The sequence below is a fragment of the Lissotriton helveticus genome (assembly GCF_964261635.1).
Source record: "Lissotriton helveticus chromosome 1_1 unlocalized genomic scaffold, aLisHel1.1 SUPER_1_unloc_31, whole genome shotgun sequence".
NCBI lineage: Eukaryota > Metazoa > Chordata > Amphibia > Caudata > Salamandridae > Lissotriton > Lissotriton helveticus.
Window position 1 is genome coordinate 813,988 of NW_027611672.1, and position 23,153 is coordinate 837,140.

The 23,153-nt window shown below is 48.4% G+C and overlaps 1 pseudogene; it reads left to right on the forward strand.

Annotated features, from left to right (window-relative positions):
- The window catches only part of LOC144805895 (uncharacterized), an 80,471-nt pseudogene that overhangs the window by 52,320 nt on the left and 4,998 nt on the right, over positions 1-23,153 (forward strand).

The following is a 23,153-nucleotide window of genomic DNA, read 5'->3' on the forward strand; positions in this document are numbered from 1 at the left end:
GCCGGATCTACAAATGGATCCCGACCAAAACAAGAAGAACAGTGACACAGGCCCTCGTCAGCAGCAGACTGGACTACGGCAACGCACTCTACGCAGGAATCCCAGCCAAACACCAACGGCGACTACAACGCCTCCAAAACGCCACCGCCCGACTGATCGTCAACGCCCCCCCACCGCAGCCACATCACCCCCCTCCTGAGAGACCTGCACTGGATCCCCATCGACAAGAGGATCACCTTCAAGCTCCTCACCCACGCACACAAAGCACTCCACAATGCCGGACCAGCCTACCTGAACAGCAGACTCAACTTCTACACCCCCACCCGCCAGCTCCGCTCCGCCAGCCTCACTCTAGCAGATGTCCCCCGCATCCAAGGTACGACCACCGGCGGCAGATCGTTCTCTTACCTCGCCGCCAAAACCTGGAACACCCTCCCAACCCACCTACGCCAGACCCAAGACCTACTTTCCTTCAGAAGACTCCTCAAGACCTGGCTCTTCGAGCAGTAGCGGCACCCCCCTCCCCCCTCCCCCAGCGCCTTGAGACCCTGCTTCATAGATGATCTTTCATACCTCTTGGGCCGTATCACCTCTATCTCGAAGGGTTATGCTATTTGTTTTTCCTGTTCTCCATGCATTCTCACAAGTTCCGATTTTCACAGTATCTTGGACTCTGCTTCATAGATGATCTTTCGTACCTCTTGGGCTGTATCACCTCTATCTCGAAGGGTTATGCTATTTGTTTTTCCTGTTCTCCATGCATTCTCACAAGTTCCGATTTACACAGTATCTTGGACTCTGCTTCATAGATGATCTTTCGTACCTCTTGGGCCGTATCACCTCTATCTCGAAGGGTTATGCTATTTGTTTTTCCTGTTCTCCATGCAGTCTCACAAGTTCCGATTTACACAGTATCTTGGACTCTGCTTCATAGATGATCTTTCGTACCTGTTGATTGTAAATGGAAAATCAATAAAGAATTGAGATATTTAAAAAAGGCCTCTCAAGTGTTTGAAAACGAATTGGCATACTGATGACCTTACAGGGAGTGATGGCACTTAACATTTGACTTTGGCTATGTAAAAGGAAGAGACATTACCGAATTTATAGATATGATGAGAACACGAGTAAAGCGATACAAGTAACAACCAAGTCTCACTAAAATAGACATTCACATCAGCATTCTATTGAACTGTAACATGAGCAGTGCTCAAGGTGAAATATGAGAAAGGTTTTGCCACCAAAATGTGGACAGGGAGTCTGCTCTGTGCCGAAAGTTAGGGCGATGCTACTCAGCACACAGCAGACGTCATGTGTGAAGTTCTAGTTCATCCCCATAGTTTTGAAGAATGAGCCAGGTTTGAGTCAGACTTCAGCACAACCTCTAAATGTGTGAGTGTCACTCGTGATGAGTGAGGCTTGAGGGCTATGATTTATACACGTTCGAACTAATGTTGCTGTTGTGTCGCCCAAGGCAGCTTGCATGACAATGCTGCAAAGAGTTGTTGCACTCACTAATAAACGGTGTATTGATGATGAGCGTACTATGATATAGGGGCCTATGTGAAGGAGAACAATATTTTCGATTAGTGAAATGCTCCTCCCCTGTTCCTCAGAGCAGAAACACCCACACATTTTTATGATTCAATGCACGCTGTGAGAAATCTTTGGATCAGTATTGATTGCTCTATGATCTTAGGAGTTAATTGTTTCAAAGATATATTGCTTTATTGTTTTGTGATTGAATCTCTGTTGAAAGATGGAGGTGGTTACTGTAAAACAACAAAGCCTGGAAGAGGCCGCTATCTTAATATTTTAGGAGACAGTTGGCCTCTTAAATCAGAAACTCAAAACCTAATTGGGGCTTACATTCCAGTCTTGTTCGAGGATATAAAACCGTATCAAATATAAGGAATATGCCACAGACACAGGAAAATTAGAAATAAGCTGTTCCTTTAATTGTCGCTTTGACTCATGGCCTAGGCCGCATTGTCACTGATCTGGTGTTTAAAACTCCATGGTATTTTCCTCTGTTTACTTTCCTATGTACCACGCTGTGGATTTGAAAAATCTGCAAATAAATTATTTAAATAAATAAATAAGCTGTCCAGTTTAATTGTAAAACTGACCGATATACTCATATATTCATTTAAATGCAGATATATTCATTGAAATACAGACTGACACTTCCAGTTGTCACCTTTCTGTAAATACTCTTCAGTCCTTTACGCCAGTGATTGGAAGATGCTCATCTGAAGAGAAGCTATACATACTTTTACACAGCAGCAGCCTAGTGTGAGGCCCTGTACTTGAACTGTCTGTGACATCTGAAATCCCAGGTCTTTACAGGTATAAGTGCTTGTTTGTGTGAAAAGTATTAACTCCTGGAGGCGGCGGTTCCATCAGCGGCCACCAGAGGGCGCTCCTCTCCTGCTGATGAAACCCACTGAGCTGCACATTGGATGAAACGGAGAAGGGTTTCCTCTTCCGGGTCAGCAGCGGCAGAGACAGCATCAGCAGCAAATGCTGACATCACTTCCTGCCTCTCCTGGTGTGTCCAGCCTGCTGCAGAGGAGGAAGGAGCCCTGTCTGGTGGGCAGTTACCTTCATCTACAGACCCCCCTCAGACCCCAGATCTGCCCCCCTCAGACCCCAAATCTGCACCTGTTCCCCCTCACCACCCCCCAGATCTCCCCCCGCCCCCCAGCCCCAGGGAGAGGAGAGAGCCTGGACACGTCTGCACAGGTCTCTGCTCAGGTAGGAGATTGTCAGCACCTCATGCTTTGTTTGTAGAAATAGACTGAATAATCCTAGAGGGAATCTCTGCAGGAGCCGGGCTGAGCTGGGCTCTTCTATCCGGGGGCCCCTGGGGCTGAGCTGGGCTCTTCTATCTGGGGCACCTGGGGCTGAGCTGGGGTCTTCCATCCGGGGGCCCTGGGGCTGAGCTGGGCTCATCTATCCGGGGCCCCTGGGGCTGAGCTGGGCTCTTCTATTCGGGGCCCCTGGGGCTGAGCTGGGCTCTTCTATCTGGGGCCCCTGGGGCTGAGCTGGGCTCTTCTATCTGGGCCCCCTGGGCCTGAGCTGGGCTCTTCTATCCGGGACCCCTGGAGCTGAGCTGGGCTCTTCTATCCGGGGGCCCCTGGGGCTGAGCTGGGCTCTTCTATCCGGGACCCTGGGGCTGAGCTAGGCTCTTCTATCCGGGGGCCCCTGGGGCTGAGCTGGGCTCTTCTTTCCGGGGGCCCCTGGGGCTGAGCTGGGCTCTTCTATCTGGGGGCCCCTGGGGCTGAGCTGGGCTCTTCTATCTGGGCCCCCTGGGCCTGAGCTGGGCTCTTCTATCCGGGACCCCTGGGGCTGAGCTGGGCTCTTCTATCCGGGGGCCTCTGGGGCTGAGCTGGGCTCTTCTTTCCGGGGGCCCCTGGGGCTGAGCTGGGCTCTTCTATCTGTGGGCCCCTGGGGCTGAGCTGGGCTCTTCTATCCGGGGCCCCTGGGGCTGAGCAGGGCTCTTCTATCTGTGGGCCCCTGGGGCTGAGCTGGGCTCTTCTATCCGGGGGCTCCTGGGGCTGAGCTGGGCTCATCTATCCGGGGCCCCTGGGGCTGAGCTGGGCTCTTCTATTCGGGGCCCCTGGGGCTGAGCTGGGCTCTTCTATCTGGGGCCCCTGGGGCTGAGCTGGGCTCTTCTATCTGGGCCCCCTGGGCCTGAGCTGGGCTCTTCTATCCGGGACCCCTGGAGCTGAGCTGGGCTCTTCTATCCGGGGGCCCCTGGGGCTGAGCTGGGCTCTTCTATCCGGGACCCCTGGGGCTGAGCTAGGCTCTTCTATCCGGGGGCCCCTGGGGCTGAGCTGGGCTCTTCTTTCCGGGGGCCCCTGGGGCTGAGCTGGGCTCTTCTATCTGGGGGCCCCTGGGGCTGAGCTGGGCTCTTCTATCTGGGCCCCCTGGGCCTGAGCTGGGCTCTTCTATCCGGGACCCCTGGGGCTGAGCTGGGCTCTTCTATCCGGGGGCCTCTGGGGCTGAGCTGGGCTCTTCTTTCCGGGGGCCCCTGGGGCTGAGCTGGGCTCTTCTATCTGTGGGCTCCTGGGGCTGAGCTGGGCTCTTCTATCCGGGGCCCCTGGGGCTGAGCAGGGCTCTTCTATCTGTGGGCCCCTGGGGCTGAGCTGGGCTCTTCTATCCGGGGCCCTCGGGCTGAGCTGGGCTCTTCTATCCGGGGCCCCTGGAGCTGAGCTGGGCTCTTCTATCTTAGGGGCCCTGGGGGCTTTCCTTCCGCCCTGGCGGTGTTTGTGGGCCTCATTTGTGTTAGAGATGGGATCCGTGCACTGGTGCACTGTATCTTACTGCACTATGAGAGGTGTGTGCACACTGCACCTTACTGCAATATAAGGAATCAGTGCACCCAGCACAGCATCTTACTGCACCTATGAATCTGTGTACACTTGACTTCACCTTACTGCACTCTGAAGTCTCTGTGTATACTTCACTTCACCTTACTGCACTTTGATAAATCTGCATTGCACTGCATCGGACTATACTGCGAGACGTCTGTGCCACTGCTCTGCCGTTTACTGCACTGCACTGTGATGTATCTGTGCACGCTGCTCTGGATCTTATTGCACTCTGAGGAATCTGTACACACCCTGTGCTCTGCTCTCGCTGTTCATTTGTTGTCTCAGTCACCCCTGCCCCTATTTTCAAAGCATGTCCCCAGGCAGTTGACGTCAAGGCTGCCCTGCTGCCCTCCCTTTGTCCTGTTTCCATCTCTCAGACTAGGCAGAAGCTTCAGTCATTGCAATAGTTTCCTGTGCCATAGGTTGTCTTATGGCATTATCCGCAACAGAGGTTGTGTGCCTGCTGCAGGGATTGTGTGTGTGTGTGTGTGTGTGTGTGTGCACAAACCTTGGGTGTGCCATGCAGTAGGCCTGTCATGCAGTGGAAGGTATATGTCTGTGTTTTTAATATATGTCTGTAAGAGGGTGTGTGTGTAGGTTGGATGTGTGTGCATGTGCACGGAGTAGGGTTATCTTTGTAGGCTGGGTGTGTGTTAGTATGAGTCGTGTCTGCAGTGTGTCTCTTTGCAGGGTGTCTGATTTGACAGATGTTTGCGGACTGTCGGTCACTCTTCTTGGCCTCTCTTCTCAGTACAGAGAACTTTAGGATCACTGGCTGAAAAGAAGGTCTGCGCTGTGGAGCATAGACCGTTACTACTCAGCACACAGCAGACGTCTGAGCAACGTCACATGTGAAGTTCGAGTTCTTCCTCATAGTTTGAAGAATTAGACAGATTTGAGTGAGACTTCAGTCTAACCTGACATGAGTTCCCCAATACCCAGCGGTACTTGTATAGCAATGCTACAAAGGGTTGCGGCACTCTCCCGTCATGCGCTAATGAGGGCTTTACTATGATACAGGAGCCTAAGTGAAGGGTCCAAGAGACTCTCGAAGTCATTCTGCTCTGCTTGGCACTTCACCAGGAAAGGGAGAACAAGATGAGTGAGCAGAAAAAGCAAGACGAGGCAAGAGAAGAGAGAGAACAGCACAAAGGGTAAAGTAAGTAATAGATATCATCCAAAATATGAAAGAAATAGGTCTGAAGGGGGGGAACCAGAGTTCAAAAACAATAGCAGAAAAAGAAATGGAATTGATATTATTTATAAATTGTAAAAAGTTGAATTGTATGTTGTGAGCTAAAAATGAGATTTAAGTGTCTTGTGAATGTGATTCTTCAAGAGTTATAGGTGTCATTTGCTGTTGAGTGGGACCAATACTTGGACCAAGTTTAGTGCTATGAATCTGGGATTTAACTCCAGTCATCAAACAGTGTAAATGCACCAACCGGAAGGATCCATGTATTTTCCTGCGGGTTATTTATTTATTTATTTATTTACGGGTTTATACCGCGCTAGGATCACCTCCCGAAGGAGTATCTCCGCGCCTTTGAAAACCTTTCAGCTTGTGGCAGTAGGTACACAGGTATCACTAGTTGGGAAATAGGAAGGTTTTTAACTGTTTTCTGAACGGGAGATATTCCTGGCAGAGTCTCAGAGAGAGAGGGAGGCTGTTCCACAGCCTTGGTCCGGCTATGGATAGCGCCCTTCCACCTTGCCTGGTCTTTCTAGCTCTTGGAACCTGTAGTAGAGCTTGGTCACTGGATCTCAGGGACCGTACAGGTTTATAGAGGGAGAATCTGCTGTTTAGATACTCAGGACCTCTATTCTGGAGGCTTTTATGTATAGTACATCCAATCTTGTACTTCACCCTTTGTTTAATGGGTAGCCAATGTAAGATGTGCAAGAGAGGCTTCGATGGTGTGCGGGGGGGCTGATTTAGTACAAGACGGGCCGCAGTGTTCTGGACTACTTGCAATCTTGCAATAACTCCCTCGTTTGCTGATAGGAGCATCCCGTTGCAGTAGTCCAGACGACTCAGTATTAAGGCTTGTACTAACGTTCTCCTAGTTGAGTTGGGGAGCATAGGAAAAACTTTCCTCAGCATGGCGATCACATGGAAGCATGAGCTCACCACTTGGTTACTGTGTTGTTTCAGGGAGAGCTCCTGGTCCAGACGCACGCCGAGATTTTTTACCACCTGCTTTGGCTCTGGAACTGGGCCTAGATCTTGCGGCCACCAGTCTGGGGACCATAGGAGCTTAGCCTCACCGAACAGCATCACTTCCGTTTTTGCAACGTTACATTGCAAGAAGTTAGATGCCATCCAGTGGGCTACTGCCTTCATCCCCGAGGAGAAAGAGTTCCTGACCGTCTCTGTAAGATGTTTGAACGGAAAGAGGAGTTGGGTGTCATCCGCGTATGACATAGGGATGAACCCATGAGATCTCATGATGTTTGCCAGGGGGGCCACATAGATATTAAACAGGGTCGGGCTTAAGCAGGACCCCTGTGGCACCCCCTTTGAGATCTTCAACTCCTCTGACCGGTGGGGACCCAGGATGACAGTCTGGGTACGGTCAGTCAGAAAACTCCTTAACCATGCCAGAGCTCCACCTTCCAGACCGATGTTCACAAGTCTGGTAGTCATGATGTCATGTGACACGGTGTCAAACGCCGCAGACAGATCCAATAGAACCAGGATGACGGAGTAGCCCCCATCCTGGTACATATGTAGATCGTCTGCGACTGACAGCAAGGTGGTCTCGGTGCTATGGCTTGGCCTGAAGCCCGATTGGGAGGGGTCCAGCCCATGTGTATCCTCAACGAACCTGGACAGATGTCCGTTAACAAATTTCTCTATCATCTTGCCCATAAAAGGGAGAAGAGAGATGGGACGTAGGTTGGCAAGATCCGTCCAAGGAGTGGTGGTATTTTTCCTCAGCGGTCTTACCAGTGCCCGTTTCCAATCTCTCGGGACTTCTCCCGTACTTAATGATAGATTAATTAGCCTCTGGACATCAGGACCAAGGGTCTCGGCCAACATGGGCATGATACGGGCGGGAACAGTGTCCTGCGGACTGCCGCTCTTAATCATTTTTGTAAGGGCGATAACTTCCTCTAAGGAAATGGGAGGGAAGTATTTTAATTGAGTGGCCTGTGTGTTCCGCTGCGGATTATTGTGAAGGGGGGTATTAAGATCGACTACCTTAGTCGGTTTAGCGGCCAGTATCTTTGCATAGATCAAATCGATTTTGTTCATGAAGAAGTGCGAGATCCCATCACATAATTCTTGTGAGGCAACCTCCACCGTCTCGCATGCTACAGGCTTGGTAAAAGTTTGCAGGATTTGGAAAAGAACTTTAGAGTCCTTCCCAGCCTCTGCAAGTTGCATAGCAATGTGGCTTTTTCGGGCCGTCCTTATGGCTTTATGATAGGATCTAAGGGATGTTAAATGACATTGTTTATCCTCCTGGCTCCGGGATAGTCTCCACACTTTTTCCAGTTTCCTGGACTTTTGTTTCATGTGTCTCAGGTCTTCAGAGTACCAGACTTCTTGTCTGGCCGCTTGGCGGGGTTTATACACTTTCAGCGGAATGCTGCCATCAATCGCTTCATTTACAGCATTTACAAACCGATTGAGCTCAGTTGACATCATTCCCTCATGCTCATTAATCGTAGGGGCTTGATAAGCTTCTCGGAAGGTGTCCTGTGTTAGTTTGTGCCAAGGTCTTCTCTTGGTCGCTAAGGCGGTCGTTACATTTGATTTACCCATGGGCTTAGTGTAGAATTTTAAAATAGAATGATCTGTCCATTCTACTTGAATGGAGGGTGTACACATATTTAAAGTTGAGTTGGAGAACACCAGATCCAACGTGTGACCTGCCTCATGTGTGGGTCCCTGATTCATCTTTTTAAGACCTATATGTTCCATATCCGTAAGAAGTGTTCTGGCCTCCAAGCATGTCTCTAATTCACTGTGGAAGTTGAAGTCTCCCACTAATAGGAAGTTCTGGTCATTTAGGATAAACGGCGCAAGAACCTCCATAAGTGAGATCGAAAAATCCACGCTTGAACCTGGGGGTCGATATAAAACCGCACCCCTTCTATTCTCCCCAGAAGCGAAGCTAAGTTTGAATATCATTAGCTCCATGAGGGGGGTGCTGATTTCCTCCAATATTGTGACAATTAATTCCTCCCTATAAACAATGGCTATTCCACCACCTATTTTATGTGGGCGGTCCAGTCTAGAGACCTTATAGCCTATCGGGATGGCCAGAGTGATAGCTGAGATTGAATGGGGCTTGAGCCAGGTCTCTGTTAAGAAGCAGAGATCAGGCTTCTCTGTAGATATCAGATCCCACACCTGTGATGCATGCTTTGATAATGAGCGCACATTACATAGTAGATGTTTGCTTCCTATGGGGGTAGGATCCTTGGTGATTTTTACTGGACCGGTATTATGTGTGGAGCATAGCGGGTTAGTTGGAACTCGCAAAAGAATGTTGGCCACTGCATTATGTCCAAAATGAGTATGACAGTCAGGGCATGTAAATGGGCCTTCTAGATTAGAATGGAAAATCACATCACATGGGGAACTTATACTGGGACTTAGATCCCATAGTACCTGTGATGAGTATGTTAGATGGCCAGTATCAGAGGACATCGTGATGGTAGTTGGGACAGCCATAGTCTCCTGCCCCTGGCCCCGTCCAGTCACGGACGGGCACAGACGGGCTTCTCTCTGGCTTGTCTCCGGCGCGTCCTCCGGCGCTTCCCTGCGCGCGACCGCTGCGCGCTCAGGGCGACGAGGGGGCTAAATAGCCCCTCCTTGTGGGAGGCTAGACCGCTAACCGAAGGGCTGGCGGAAGTGAGGTAATTCGTCAGGCTCTTACCTGTCCGCCCTCCGCTCAACGGCAATAATTGCCGAGTCGGACCGGGGCGGGCAGGCTACAGCATCGAGCGCCGACTTCCCAGTGCAGGTAAGTTTCTAAATCACCCCCAGTGCACTGATTAACATGCAAACAGTTTTTATAGTATGAGGCAGAAACGAGTGGTTTTAAAATCAACCAATGACGTTATTAAAATAATTAATTCAGTATTCCTGATTTCAGGCAGTTAAAAACTCGTTACTGTGTACCTGAGCTGATGCAGGCTGTGGTCATCAAGCAGAACGGGCGACACTGCCACTGTCGACCCTATCCGCGATCAACGCGCAGCTCCTCGCTGCCTAAATAGCCCCTCCTTGTGGGAGGCTAGACCGCTAACCGAAGGGCTGGCGGAAGTGAGGTAATTCGTCAGGCTCTTACCTGTCCGCCCTCCGCTCAACGGCAATAATTGCCGAGTCGGACCGGGGCGGGCAGGCTACAGCATCGAGCGCCGACTTCCCAGTGCAGGTAAGTTTCTAAATCACCCCCAGTGCACTGATTAACATGCAAACAGTTTTTATAGTATGAGGCAGAAACGAGTGGTTTTAAAATCAACCAATGACGTTATTAAAATAATTAATTCAGTATTCCTGATTTCAGGCAGTTAAAAACTCGTTACTGTGTACCTGACCTGATGCAGGCTGTGGTCATCAAGCAGAACGGGCGACACTGCCACTGTCGACCCTATCCGCGATCAACGCGCAGCTCCTCGCTGCCTAAATAGCCCCTCCTTGTGGGAGGCTAGACCGCTAACCGAAGGGCTGGCGGAAGTGAGGTAATTCGTCAGGCTCTTACCTGTCCGCCCTCCGCTCAACGGCAATAATTGCCGAGTCGGACCGGGGCGGGCAGGCTACAGCATCGAGCGCCGACTTCCCAGTGCAGGTAAGTTTCTAAATCACCCCCAGTGCACTGATTAACATGCAAACAGTTTTTATAGTATGAGGCAGAAACGAGTGGTTTTAAAATCAACCAATGACGTTATTAAAATAATTAATTCAGTATTCCTGATTTCAGGCAGTTAAAAACTCGTTACTGTGTACCTGTTACAAATTTCAACTCTAGTGTAAATGTAAATGTATGTAAATGTAAATGTATAGGCATTTATATAGCGCACTACTTACCCGGAGGGTCCCAAGGCGCTTCGACCGCTGCGAAACCCTTCCTGGCTTCCCTGAGAGATGGTCCCTTAATGGGTATCTCCAGGGTGAGACCAGGCATCCCCAGCGGTCTGGTGGGGCCGTTAGTGAAGATGAGGCAAGCTAATGCCCAGAGTTGCCGAGTGTGATCGCTGATCAGAGTGGGCACCGAGGCGAGAGAATTCGGAGTCCGCTGACCCTGGTCCGCGACCCTGCCGCGCCGGGAATCGAACCCTGGTCCCGGGCCGTCCTCTGCTCTCGGGTCTGCCGCCTCTAACCACTAAGGCGTCCCAGGTTCCAACCGTTGTCCTGTACAAGTGAGTTAATGCTCAGACTGCACAGATCTGTTATCTTTGCATCACAAGTACCAATAGTAATAACAATTAAATCAAAAAGTACTCCACCAGTTTTGCACCCAAGACCCCCTCAAGCTGTCCCAACTCTAGACATGTATTTACTATTAAAAAAGAGCTATAAATGTTTCTTATGGTCCAGCTAATGTTTAGGTAGTAGGTTGGACGAGTGGATTTCTTTAAAGGGCAAGCTGCTTCCTGTATCAATCTGCCCTTAAAACAAGCAGATTTTAAAAATATTTCCACACCCCTGTAAGGGGTATTTACAGACCTGTAAAGTGCACTGATTATCACTCATAGTAAGAGGGTGTTTAGAGATTAAGAAATCTGTGCGCTCGGCGCTGATGTTTGCTCACACTGCAAAGAGCATTTACTTTTTGTGTAAACTTTCACACTCTGTACCACTTATTACTGGCACTCTGAGTGGTTTTAAATAAATGAGGGAGTCTGTGACCATTGCACTGTGCTGTACTCTTGCTGTATGCAGCGCTAGCAGAAGAGGAAACCTCTACACTGCTCTACTTTTTACTTCACTGCGGACTTAATCTGTGCACCTGGCACTGATTTTTACCACAACGGGGGAAAGAAGTTAGGCTATAGATGATGCTGTGTTGTGTTAGTTTATTTGTAGAGCACACTATCACCCGGGAGGGTGTCCTGGAGCTGTGCAGGTGTGGCAGTCTAGCCTCGAGGGCGGAGTCATTCGAAGAGCTGGTCTTCAGCTTGTTGCTTAACCCAAGAAGCGAGGAGGAGGCTCTGAGGGAGGTCGCTCCATGCTTTAGGAGTGATGTATGAATAGGCGTGGCCTCCGGATCTGATTCTGTGTATGTCCGAGTATGAGTCCGGCAGAGCAGGGGTGCCTAGGATGTTGACAGAAGTGGTTGCGGTTGCTAATGTAAGCAGGGCCTTTTTTGTGTAGTGCCGTGAATGTGTGGGTGAGTAGTTTGAACTGTGGGTTCTTATGTATCTGGATCCTGTGGAGCTCCCTCAGGTTTGGTGTGATTTGTGTTCTGAGTGAGAGGTTGAGTATGAGTCTGGCAGCTGCGTTCTGGGTGGTTTGCAGCCGTCTGGTGAGCTGTTTGATGATTTCTGCATAGAGAGAGTTACCGTTGTCCAGACTACTGGTGATGAGTGCATGGATGACAGGCTTCTGGTGTTGCTTGGGAGTCATTTGAAGATTTTCTTCAGCATTTTCAGTGTGTTAAAGCAGTGACGACGTTGGCCTGGGCGCACATGTCCAGGCTTTTCTTATTAATGATCCCTAGGTTACTGGTGTGCAAACCTGTGGGTTGGAGTAGATATTAGGGTGGATAGCCATCAGGTGGAGTCCCAGGTGTTGTTTCCAAAGATCAACACATCTGTCTCGTCAGTGTTGAGTTTGAGACAGTTGGATTTCATCCATGTCATGCAGGCAGTAAACGTGTTCCTTGTGTTGTGGGTTTTATTCAGAGAGGGCAGTATTAGTTACATGTCTTCGGTGTAGAAGAGGATGGAGATAAAGAAGGTATGGATGACGTTGGCCAGTGGGGTTATGTCCATTTTTAGGAAGATCCGACTGAGAGATGAACCTTTGGTGCTCCGCAGATGAGATTTCCGGTTTCTAAGGACTGTGATGTCAGGTTGACTGTCTGAGTTCTTTTTGTTAGGAAGAAGCAGATCAATCAAAAGGCAGGCCCTTGAATCCCGATCTCGTTAAGGTGCCCAATGAGGATGAGGTGTGATACGCCGCCGAGAGGTCCAATAGGATTAAGGTCCCACTCTCTGCTCTGTCTATGATCATGTCTATGATCATGTGTATAGCATACGTGGGTGCCATGAGTGCAGTTTCCATGCTGTGGTTGGGCCTGAATCTGGACTTGGTGGCTTTGAGGAGCTGGTTGTTGATGAGGTAGTTGGTCAGATGCCTGTTGATGGTGTACTGTAGGGCTTTGGCTGTGTATAGTAGGAGGGAGATCTGTCAGTAGTTGTAGCATTCTGTGATGTCCACGGAGGGTTTATTCAGCAGGACTGTAACGGCTGCCTCTTTCAAGGCTCCTGGGAAGAGGGCTGCATTGATGGAATCATTCAGGATGGGAGTGAGAAATTCACTGATCGTGATCAGGCCTTTTTTGAAACTGTGGCGGGGGTCGATCTAATGGGGCACCGGAGTGGATGGCCTTCATGTTTGAGGCAGTCTCGTTTGTGGTGATGCCATTCAACATAGCCAAGGTCCATTCTTTGGCAGAGATTGGAAGACTGGCTGCGAGGTTGATGGGGTCAGGTGGAGGGTTGACGTTGTCGTATATGGATGTGATCTTGTTCCAAAAGAATTTGCAGAGATTAATGCAGGGTTTTGTAATGGGAGGATGTTGCTGATGGTGGCTGCGGGCACCATGAATTCTCTAATGATGGTCAAGTGGATGGCAAAACACACCGAAACATCCTGTGTGCAGTGGATTGTGTTCTTGGAACCGTGTGCGTCCTCTGGCAGACGGTATTCCATCCATACTTTTCTGGCACCCATGAAATGGTGGCCACCATATAAACTGCGTCACAGCCAGCGGGACTTGAGGCCAGGTCATCAGTGCCTCTCAGACTACAGGGTCAGCAATGAAGATATTCTTTCATAATTACAAAGGTACTGTTTACTACAACTTTTTAAAAATAGTACCATGGTTTTAGATTCTTCATTTAAAATTACTAGAAGTACTAATGTAATTATTCAGTGAAGATTCAAAAATTGCCGCCTCTAAGAGAAATTTTTCTGCGACGTGTTATTTTACCTGGAAGTCTTCAAGCTTGCCTTTGAGTGACAAATCCAACACAGGATCCATTCCCCTGCGAGAGCTCCTTGAGGCATTGGAGTGGAGAGATTCCCCTGAATGGGATCTTTCCCTCCTATGCCCCTGATTAAGTCTACTGTTGGGTCTGGGAAGGGCTAGCCCTTCTCCATTCCCATGTAAGCTCAGGTTAGCCTGGCTAAGTCTTCTGACTGATACCTGGCTGTCTACCTCTTCCTCAGAAACTTCTTCTTCCTCCTCCTCCTCCTCCTCTTCCTCTTCAGGGCCAGCGGGGTCATCTTCGGTGGTGGGTATGCCTTCTGCCAGGGCCGGCGCTAGGCATGGGCAGCGTGGGCGGCTGCACAGGGCCTCGCACTCAGCCCACCAGCATGGGGCCACGCACTGGTGATGTGTCCTGCTGTTTCTCTGGCGATCTATTTCAAAAAAGGTGTCGCCTGCAATTAAGGTCCATTGGAGGGGGCCCCCTCCCCGGGCCTCTCAGGGAATGTGTCTGTCTGGAGGCATAGGGGAGGGAGACGCTCCCTCAATTGCAAGGAGACCATTCACAGACACTGTGGGGGGCATTGTCCAGCATTTTGGTGCCCCCACAGTTTTAACTTTTAGACCACAATCAATTCTCACACCTATCGGACTGAAGGTGTGAGAAATGCTTGTGGAGTAAAAGTTAAAACTGTGGGGGCGCAAAAATGCTGGACAATGGGCCCCCCACAGTGTCTCTGAATGGTCTCCTTGCAAGGGGCCAATTATCTAAATTAGAGGGGGCCTCGCACGGTCCCTTTTAGCCCAGGGCCTCACAAATCTTAGGACCGGCCCTGCCTTCTGCATTACCTGAAGGACCTGGGTTAGAGCCCTTAAGAACCTCAGACTCCTCTAGGAGGTCTATCAGTTGCTGAAGGGTAGGGTTAGAACACTTTCAGCTTCCTGGTGGTACTCAAGTGTCTCAGTGCTCTGAAGCTGAGTATGTCAAATTTGGAAGGTACCCTGATAGGGACCTCTCCCACAGGTAGAGATACACTAGGTTCACCTGTTATGTTATGTTATGTTATATTTATTTTTATATAGCGCACGGCTACTCAAAAAGAGTGTCCCGGCGCTTTAATAATGAGACCTACAGCGAAATAACACAACACAGTGACAAGAACAGAGTAAAAGGCACAGCAAAAGAGAAAGGAAAGAGAAAGCCTAAAGGGCAAACAACCAGGTTTTTAGACCCTTCCTAAATGCAAATAAGCTAGTGGCTCCTCGGAGTGTCAGCGGCAGGGTGTTCCACAGCTGTGGCGCCAGCAGTCCAAAGGAGCGTCCTCCAATGCGGGCTCTTTTTACACGCGGGACCGTCGCCAAGAGCAGAGATTCTGATCTGAGAGAACGGGCCGGCTGGTAAAAGGCAAGTCTCCTTTGGAGATACTTAGCTCCCACCGCATGGAGGGCTTTATAGGCCAAAGTTAATGCCTTAAAGGCGATCCGCTTGCGGATAGGCAGCCAATGTAAGGTCTGCAAAAGACCCGCAGCACTGGCTCGCCTATTTAAGCCATAAATGGCTCTCGCGGCAGCATTCTGCACGACCTGGAGCCGCTGCAGCAAATACTCTGGCAGGCCCAGGTAAAGGACATTAGCATAATCCAACCTAGACCCGATCAAAGCCTGCACGGTCAGCTTCCTATGTTCTTCAGACAAAAGGGGTAAAAACTTCCTCAGCATCTTAAGGAGGCCGAAACAAGTGCCTGTCACCCCTAGGATCTGGGATCTCAACGTCAGACCCTTGTCCATCTTGACCCCTAAGTTCTTAGCTACTAGAGATGGACAGGATGGTGAAAACATGTTAATAGGCCACCAGGCTTGCCAGTCAGGATCCGACGCACACCCGAAGAAGATGTGGTTGACATTTTCTAGTGAGGTGTGGTGTGTGCACCTACCTACACTATGTGTTTCCTACTTAACCTCTCTAGGAGTTGTAGTCAGGGTGTGCTAGGCCCTTTGGTCTACAACAACTAAGTTCAGTAGAACTTATGTATTCTAAGTCTTGTTATATGTACCTATGGTACCTAATGTGATCTTTCAAATGACATCTCAAAGATTACAACTGGTAAAACAACAGCAAGCTCAAATCCCAACCACTGCCCAACAATGAGAGAAGTTGGCCTGGTATATGATGTTCACTATTCTAGTGAGCACCTTATGGTGATGGTTGTAAAGTCAACCTTATAGACCAGCTGTCCTAGTGGTAGCATGGACAAAGCAGTCTTAGGCTAAACTCAAGAGGGCATGTTAAGCCAGCTGTTTTACCATATGCAATCCCTTTAATACCAAGTGAAAGGACACCACACAGGTTATATATATAAAATATATGTATTTATTACTAAATTAATCCTCTGAACTCTTTATGCGGTCAGAGGCACAAACACATAACAAGATACTCAATATAACATATCATAAGTTGCACAATATACAGTAATGCCCTGGGGCACTTCAAACCATATACTAAAATAGTGGTATAAGAACCAAGTCACAAACAAAGGATAGGCCTAGGGCCTAGGGAATCGCTGAGGCTATGCTGTACTACCAAGGGTTAGGAAGCAGGTGGCCCAAGGGGAGCGTGTGCAGTGTCTGAACTCACACGCGGGTTACCATAGAGTTAGAATGGGAACGAAAGAATTGGAAACTAGTTCTTTTAGGTCACTTCCGACTGGAGTAGGAGAAATCTACTTGAAACTAGGACACTAGGATTGTTACTCTTTGCAGGAGCACCGAAGTCCTCGTGTTACCTCACCCACAGGAAGCGGGTGCATAGGTGTCAAAGTGTGTCGGGTTTCGTCGCTGTTTCCTACAGAGCCTTGGAGAAAGAGGCTGCAGGCGACCAGGAGAGAAGTGTCTGGTTGGATCCAAGGGCGTATCGAGGATGAAGAGTACCTGAAAGCAGAAAGGACAGAGTCTGGGTCACTAGCCAGTGACCAGGATGGAACCAGGAAAGAACCAGGCGATGTTGGGAAGCAATCAGGTGATGTCGTGAAGCTTGTCTCTGCTGCCATGTGGATCAGGAGGTGTCGACGACGACCAAGAGCTGGGCACGGACTGTCCCACAAAGGATCTCGCTGTTGGCGGTGTCGGCTTCCGGATTGGAGTCAACAAGCCTGTGCAAAGGCACCCCACGCAGGATTCGAAGAGGGCTTCTTGATCAGACCAGCAAGGTCTGATGGACTTCTCCTTTTCAGGGAAGCAGGGGCCAGTCTGGAGCAACCAGACCAGCATTGGAAATTCAAAGGTTCGTCGTCACAGAGGCCACTAGCCAACGGGCAAGTGACCGGACAGACGCATCGAGCAGGAAAATGCAGAAGGGTCCCATGCAGAACTCGTGGAGTATGGAGGGCTGATCTTCGGTCCAGTTGGTGCTTGGGGCTGGGGCTTCTCAATCCCCCGTGCACAACTTCGAGGGTGCCTCAGAAGTTGCACGGAAAGCAATTCGCTGGCTTTCCAAGATGGCCGGTCCCACGTCTCGCGTCGCCTCCACGGGTCTCAGCTTTGCTGTGGCTGTGGATCGGGCTGAAGGAAGTCTGGAAGTCTGGGTCTTGTCAGGCTCTGTGTTCGGGCTCTAGCGGGAGAGACAACAAAGCAAACCATTGAGCGCTTGATGGTGCCTGCTTGCACAGGGTGGTCACTCCTTGACCACAGGGGAGATTCTTCAGTCTTCTTTCTTCAGATAGAATGTCGAAGGTCCAGAGTTTTGTTTAAAATTTCAGTCAGGATAAATCTAAAGTCCTGGGACTCAGCTCCTACCTATATACCAAATCTAGGGGCTGGATTACCTGCTAGGTCCCTCCTATGGGTGGGACCAGGGAAGGGGGTGGTTACCCCCTTTCCCGTTGTCCAGTTTCGCACCAGAGCTGGGGCTGGAGTGCCCCAGTAACTGGTTTCAACCGAACTATGCATGGGGCACCTTGTGTGCCCCAGGCAGTGTCTCCTTTCATTCAGCCCTCCCTGCCTCAATACACTATGGCCTGTCTGGGGTGGTGCTAGCACCTCCCAAGACAGGAAACCTATTGTCCAAGCCTCCCTCGCTGGAAGGACTCCCAGTAGCAGGAGGTCAGACTTGTGTCTGTGGCAGCAGCATCCATTTTGTGATGCTGAGGCTCTGGTTAACTTTAACTGGGATTAGTAGGAACAACATTTCTTCTCCCTCTAGAAGGGTGGAATGCTACCCCTGTCGCCAGAACTGGCGAGGGGGTAGTATTCCAAAGCGTATGACACCTTACACAACATGTTTTGCTAAAGCCAATCAAAGTTAGCATTTAACCGCGAGGTTCATAATGCACTTAAGAGTATATGGTATGGCTATATCCTAGAACAGCTATAAGGACATGGTTCCGAAAGCTGCAGACAGGCTCAGCTCATGCTAGAGCCTCATATCACATAAAACCAAGCACTCTGCCTCCAAGATTGTTAGGCCTTCCATAGGAGTGACTTATAGGTGTATATGTGTCTAGATATAAGGTTAGAAATAGGGATACTATACCTAAGCAAGGGGTGATTATACCACCTTGCCCCAGCTGAGTGATCAGCCAGTTGTGTCAGATTGGATGGCCAGCCAGGGGTGGCAAAAGAGATGCTGCAGCCCCTGGTTGGCCTTGGGTGCACCTATGCCCTGGGTACCTATGGTATACTGTACAGGGACTCACAAGAGTGACCCAAATCCCAATTGGTGATTTACCTAAAGTACATGGTGTGAAATTTAGAGAGAGAACAGCAGGGCTGTGGGTCTGATTAGCAGGCCCACAGCCACATTAAGTCGAAAACCAGTGAAGCAAAAAGCAAAAAGTGGGGTGACCATAGGAAAGCAGACCCTACTCTCCTACATTCAGCACTACTGAATGCCACAGCACCCCTCAATGCCACGCACCACTCAATCCCACAGCACCACTCACTGCCACAGCACCACCCAATGCCACTGCACCACTCAGCGCACAGCATCCCTCAACGCCACAGCATCACTCAATGCCACAGCATCACTCAATCCCACAGCACCACTCAATGCCACAGCACCACCCAATGCCACTGCACCACTCAGCGCACAGCATCCCTCAACGCCACAGCATCACTCAATGCCACAGCATCACTCAATGCCACAGCATCACTCTACGCCGCAGCATCACTCTACGCCGCAGCATCACTCAGCACCACAGCATCACTCAGCATCACTCAACGCCACAGCACCACTGAAGGCCATAGCATCACTCAGCACCACTGAATGCCACAGCATCACTCAGTACCACTGAAGGCCACAGCCTCACTCAGCACCACTGAAGGCCACAGCATCACTCAGCACCACTGGACGCCACAGCATCACTCTGTGCAACCATTCAACAACAACTGGTTCTAATATGTTCTTTTTGGAAGAACAATCATTTAGGAACAAGGGTTTTGAATAAAAGGAAGGACTGACGGCAATAGTTACTGACAACAATTGTTACTGACTGTGGATAGGCAATGGAAGGTGTGAAGGAACATATCATCAAAAAGATATTTTATTCAAAGATATATTTTTATTTTTATCTGTATTCGGGATTTGGTTTAAGCATTCATTGACGATACAACATAGGTTATCGTAGTATATATTTGATGTTTGTTATGTATCACAATACACTTCAGTAAAAATATACATTTTATAAATAAATTTGGAGTAGATACAAAAAATAATGTATGTAAAAAGGTGAGTTTATAGTCACAAAAACATGGCTAAAGATACTTTGACATTGCTACGCGTGTTTCGGCCATAAGCCTTCATCAGGAAGCCATGATATATGTTCCACAATGCACCTGTACAAAATACATGAAAAAACCCATATCAGTGTCAGTGTCACGTCCTAATATTTACATTATATACATATACAATACATTTAAGTCAATATTTACAAGGCTATCATTACAAACAAAGGTACAACAAAACAATCTAAATCTATACATCTATATATCTATATACTATGTTACACACACTTCTTCGAACCATTATGTAGTTACAGCTCTAAGAACTTGGAGATCAAGAGGCTAAGGTTTGAACAAATCTGAAAAGATCAACTAGTCTATATCTGTGTTTCTATTTACATATAAGATTGACCGCTGGAATATGTGGTCCAATCTATTTGTGTCGTCCAAGGGAAAGCGGGGGTGTAGAGAGAAAAAAGAAGAGCGGTAGAGAAGAAAAGAGCAAGGGAGGAGAAGAGGGGGGGGGAGTGTGAAAAGGAGGCTACAAACGGGGGGAGGCGGTTTTTCAGCATATGGACTTAGTTCTAATTTAACTAGACACTTTGGATGGTATCTTACCCGTTTGGTGCGGAGACTGAAATGAATGGAGGTGGACTCTGGATTATAGTGATGCCTTGAATTCCAGGTAAGGTACCAGGACAGTTGCTTGTTACTATAGGTGGAGTGGGGTAAAAATTGAAATGAGACTTTAGTTCCAGGACAGTGGGTTTATGTGAATGGAGTCATTACTCTAAAGGTAAAGTATCTACAAGTAGAGTTCGAATGGTGATTGTGTGCCTTGTTAGGCTCTGGTGTATAAATGTATAACCAAGTGCAGCGAACAATCACTGCTGAGGGTTTGTGAAGGTTACTACAAAGAAAGAAACAACCGTGTGAGGATGACACAACACCAAGTTAAAGATACTCAGTTGCGATACAGGCTACTACAATATTTGAAATGGTGGTAGGAATTACCTAAATACAATGACAGCGAAGTGTCATGTAAGGGTATCCTGAGGGAGATTACTGCAAACCGAGTTCGAGCTGCAGCGAACATAAATAAAAATGAGGAAAGAAAACAAGAATGGAAATGCGAGGAAGAGAAGAAGAGAGCGAGGTGCAGGATATATTAAAGAAAATAAAAAAAAGAGACACAAGACTTTACCCTGTTCTGTGTACAAGCATTTTACGTAAACAATTTGTACTGTGCGATGTGAACAGGCTGTCACTCCCCTTTGTATGTAAATGATCTTCTGTGACCATACACCCCAGGCTCCCATCTCTTCTAGCACGGGTGATAATGTGAGCACTTTAAGGTAATTACGAACTAGGGCTATATTGAGAAACCATCGGCTTCATGGGTCACACAGCTGTGGTTTTGTAGTTCATTATTAGTTTTTTAAAATGTACTTTTATTTGCAGCAGTTCTCCTGGTTACTTTTTCTCAGTATTGTGCTTCAGGTCGCTCTTAGCTCTTCATCAGTTAAACGTGAGGTTTGATGTAGGATTTGTTGTTAGTGTCCCTAGACCATGTCCTAATCCCTTTGCCCTCAATTTGTCAGCATGGGTTTTGTCCACACACTGGTCTAGGATGGGCCTTCTCAAGGTCGAAGGCGCTGTAATGGGAATAATAAATCAGACATATATGAAATTGTATGATAACAAATGTGTGCCTTTCAGTTATCAGGCATCACCAGACTCACATCTACACATGTAATTGAGCACCAGACTAAGTGACTGCTCCCTGTATAAATATGTGCCATCAGTAATCGGGCTGATGGTTCCGCTGATGCGCACAGCAAATACAATTTCTGGGACTGTACGCATTGGCCTAAATTTTAATTGCTGAAGTTTCATGCAGTGTCGCTGATGCACACAGCTTATAAGGTTTGTGCATATTGCGCACTGTAAGCAGATCACTGAAGATCACCCTTAAGTAGTAACTAGGTCAAAACATAGTACATACATAACGCAAAATGTCACTGCCCCTCCCTTCTTTTTGACATCTCCCGGAGTTCCTCCTCTCTCGTCTAAGAAGGTTTTCACACATTATGCTCATGTCTGTGGCACTTCCTTAAGTGCAGAGAGGGAAGCCTCATGGTTAATGTATTGTTTGGGCTCTGAGGGACAAGAATTCTTTGAACACCTTCCTGATCTCGCTGATAGTTACTCTGCCACTCTTAATGAATATGAGATCTGCATCAAAAAGTTAGACTTGCACTACCTCCCCAAAGTGAGTACTGTCCTTGAACGATATCACTTCGGGAGAAGAACGCAAAAGCAGGATGAGTCAGTGGAACAATACATTGCTCAAATTGGCTTCCACGTGCAATGTTGGTGCAGCTTTAGAGGGGCGCTTAAGAGATCAGTTTATGTTGGGATGCGCCCTAGACAAAACAAGACAGGCCCTGTGGCAAAAAGACATGCCATCGCTTCAAGAAGTGCTGACGATAGCCAAAAGTCATGAGCATTCAAAAGCGTGTGTTGATATTATGCGCAAAGACAGTTCAGGTGATAAAAAGAAGAACATTAATGTCAAAGTGCTAGTGAATAGATTTGTTAAACCCAAATCGAGCACCACTTTAACGCCCTTTAACACAAAAAATTTCAGGGGAAGTGCTTCAGGTGTGGCAACTCTGACCTTATGGCCAACTTTAACCCGTTGCGTGCATCGGACGGCCCCCGGCCATCTGACGTCACAGTGAGCATGTGCGGAGGATGGCCGGGGTCGTCTGAACGGCACCCACTCATTAATATGCCCGCACCTCGGTGAAATTCGCGCCGCAGTCAACAGGTTAAAGACTACCCAGGCTGGAAGGTCATGTGCAAAACCTGTGAGAGAAAAGGTCACGTCTCAAAAAGCTGCAGAACTTGTAATGAGCATAAAAAAGTCAGGGAAGTTGATCTTTAGGAAGAAGAATTGGAAGGAACCAATGTTCTCCCAGTCACAGGGAATGCTAGTGATGGCCCTCAGGAGCTAGTTTTGATCAATGATGCTCCAGTGAGCATGCTCTTCGACTCTGGGGCCAAGATAACTTTAGTTCCAAAAACATTTTATGAGCGTAATCTGCAGAGGTCTTTGCTGGTGAACTGGGTTTGTCTCAAAAACTATGTACATTGGATAAAGGTCAAATCTAACGCTGTTCCAAAAACAGTTAAGGTCAGGAATACACCTCTGTAAGTAAGAGAGAGCATGAAAGTTGAATTAGACAATCTCTTAGTCAAGTCCATCATTCAAGAAGTTGAAGCAAAGGAGTGGGTCACTCCTGTTGTTATTGCCTGCAAAGCCAATGGGGAGGCCAGGCTCTGTGTCAGCTCGAGGGAGCTCAACAAAGCAGTTATTGTTAATCATTACCCTTGACCTAACATAACTAAAATGATGTCTTCTGTTGAGGGGGCAAGGCATTTTTCTTCCTTGAACTTGACCTCCGCCTATCACCAGGCCAGCCTTCACTCCTCTTCAGAACATTCAGAATATTCACTCCTCTTCCCAGGACCTTACCTCATGTGTAACACCCTTTGGTACCTTTAGATTTGTAAGAATGCCTTTTGGACTATTTTTTGCAGCCTCATTTTTTCAGAAGGCGATGAAGGGCATTCTTGGAGGCCTTCAGGGTGTCAAGGTGTACCCAGATGATGTGCTCATCTTTGGTGTGGATCTTGAGGAGCATGACGGGGGGCTGACGTCAGTATTGAACAAGTAAGTCGATGCTGACCTCACCCTTAGGGCTGACCAGTGCAAATTTGATGTCAAAGAACTAGACTACCTAGGGCATTTTGAGTCCGCTTCAGGCATCAAATCCAAAGACTCATTGGTAAGCACCTTTTGTAATTTGCGCACCCCTTT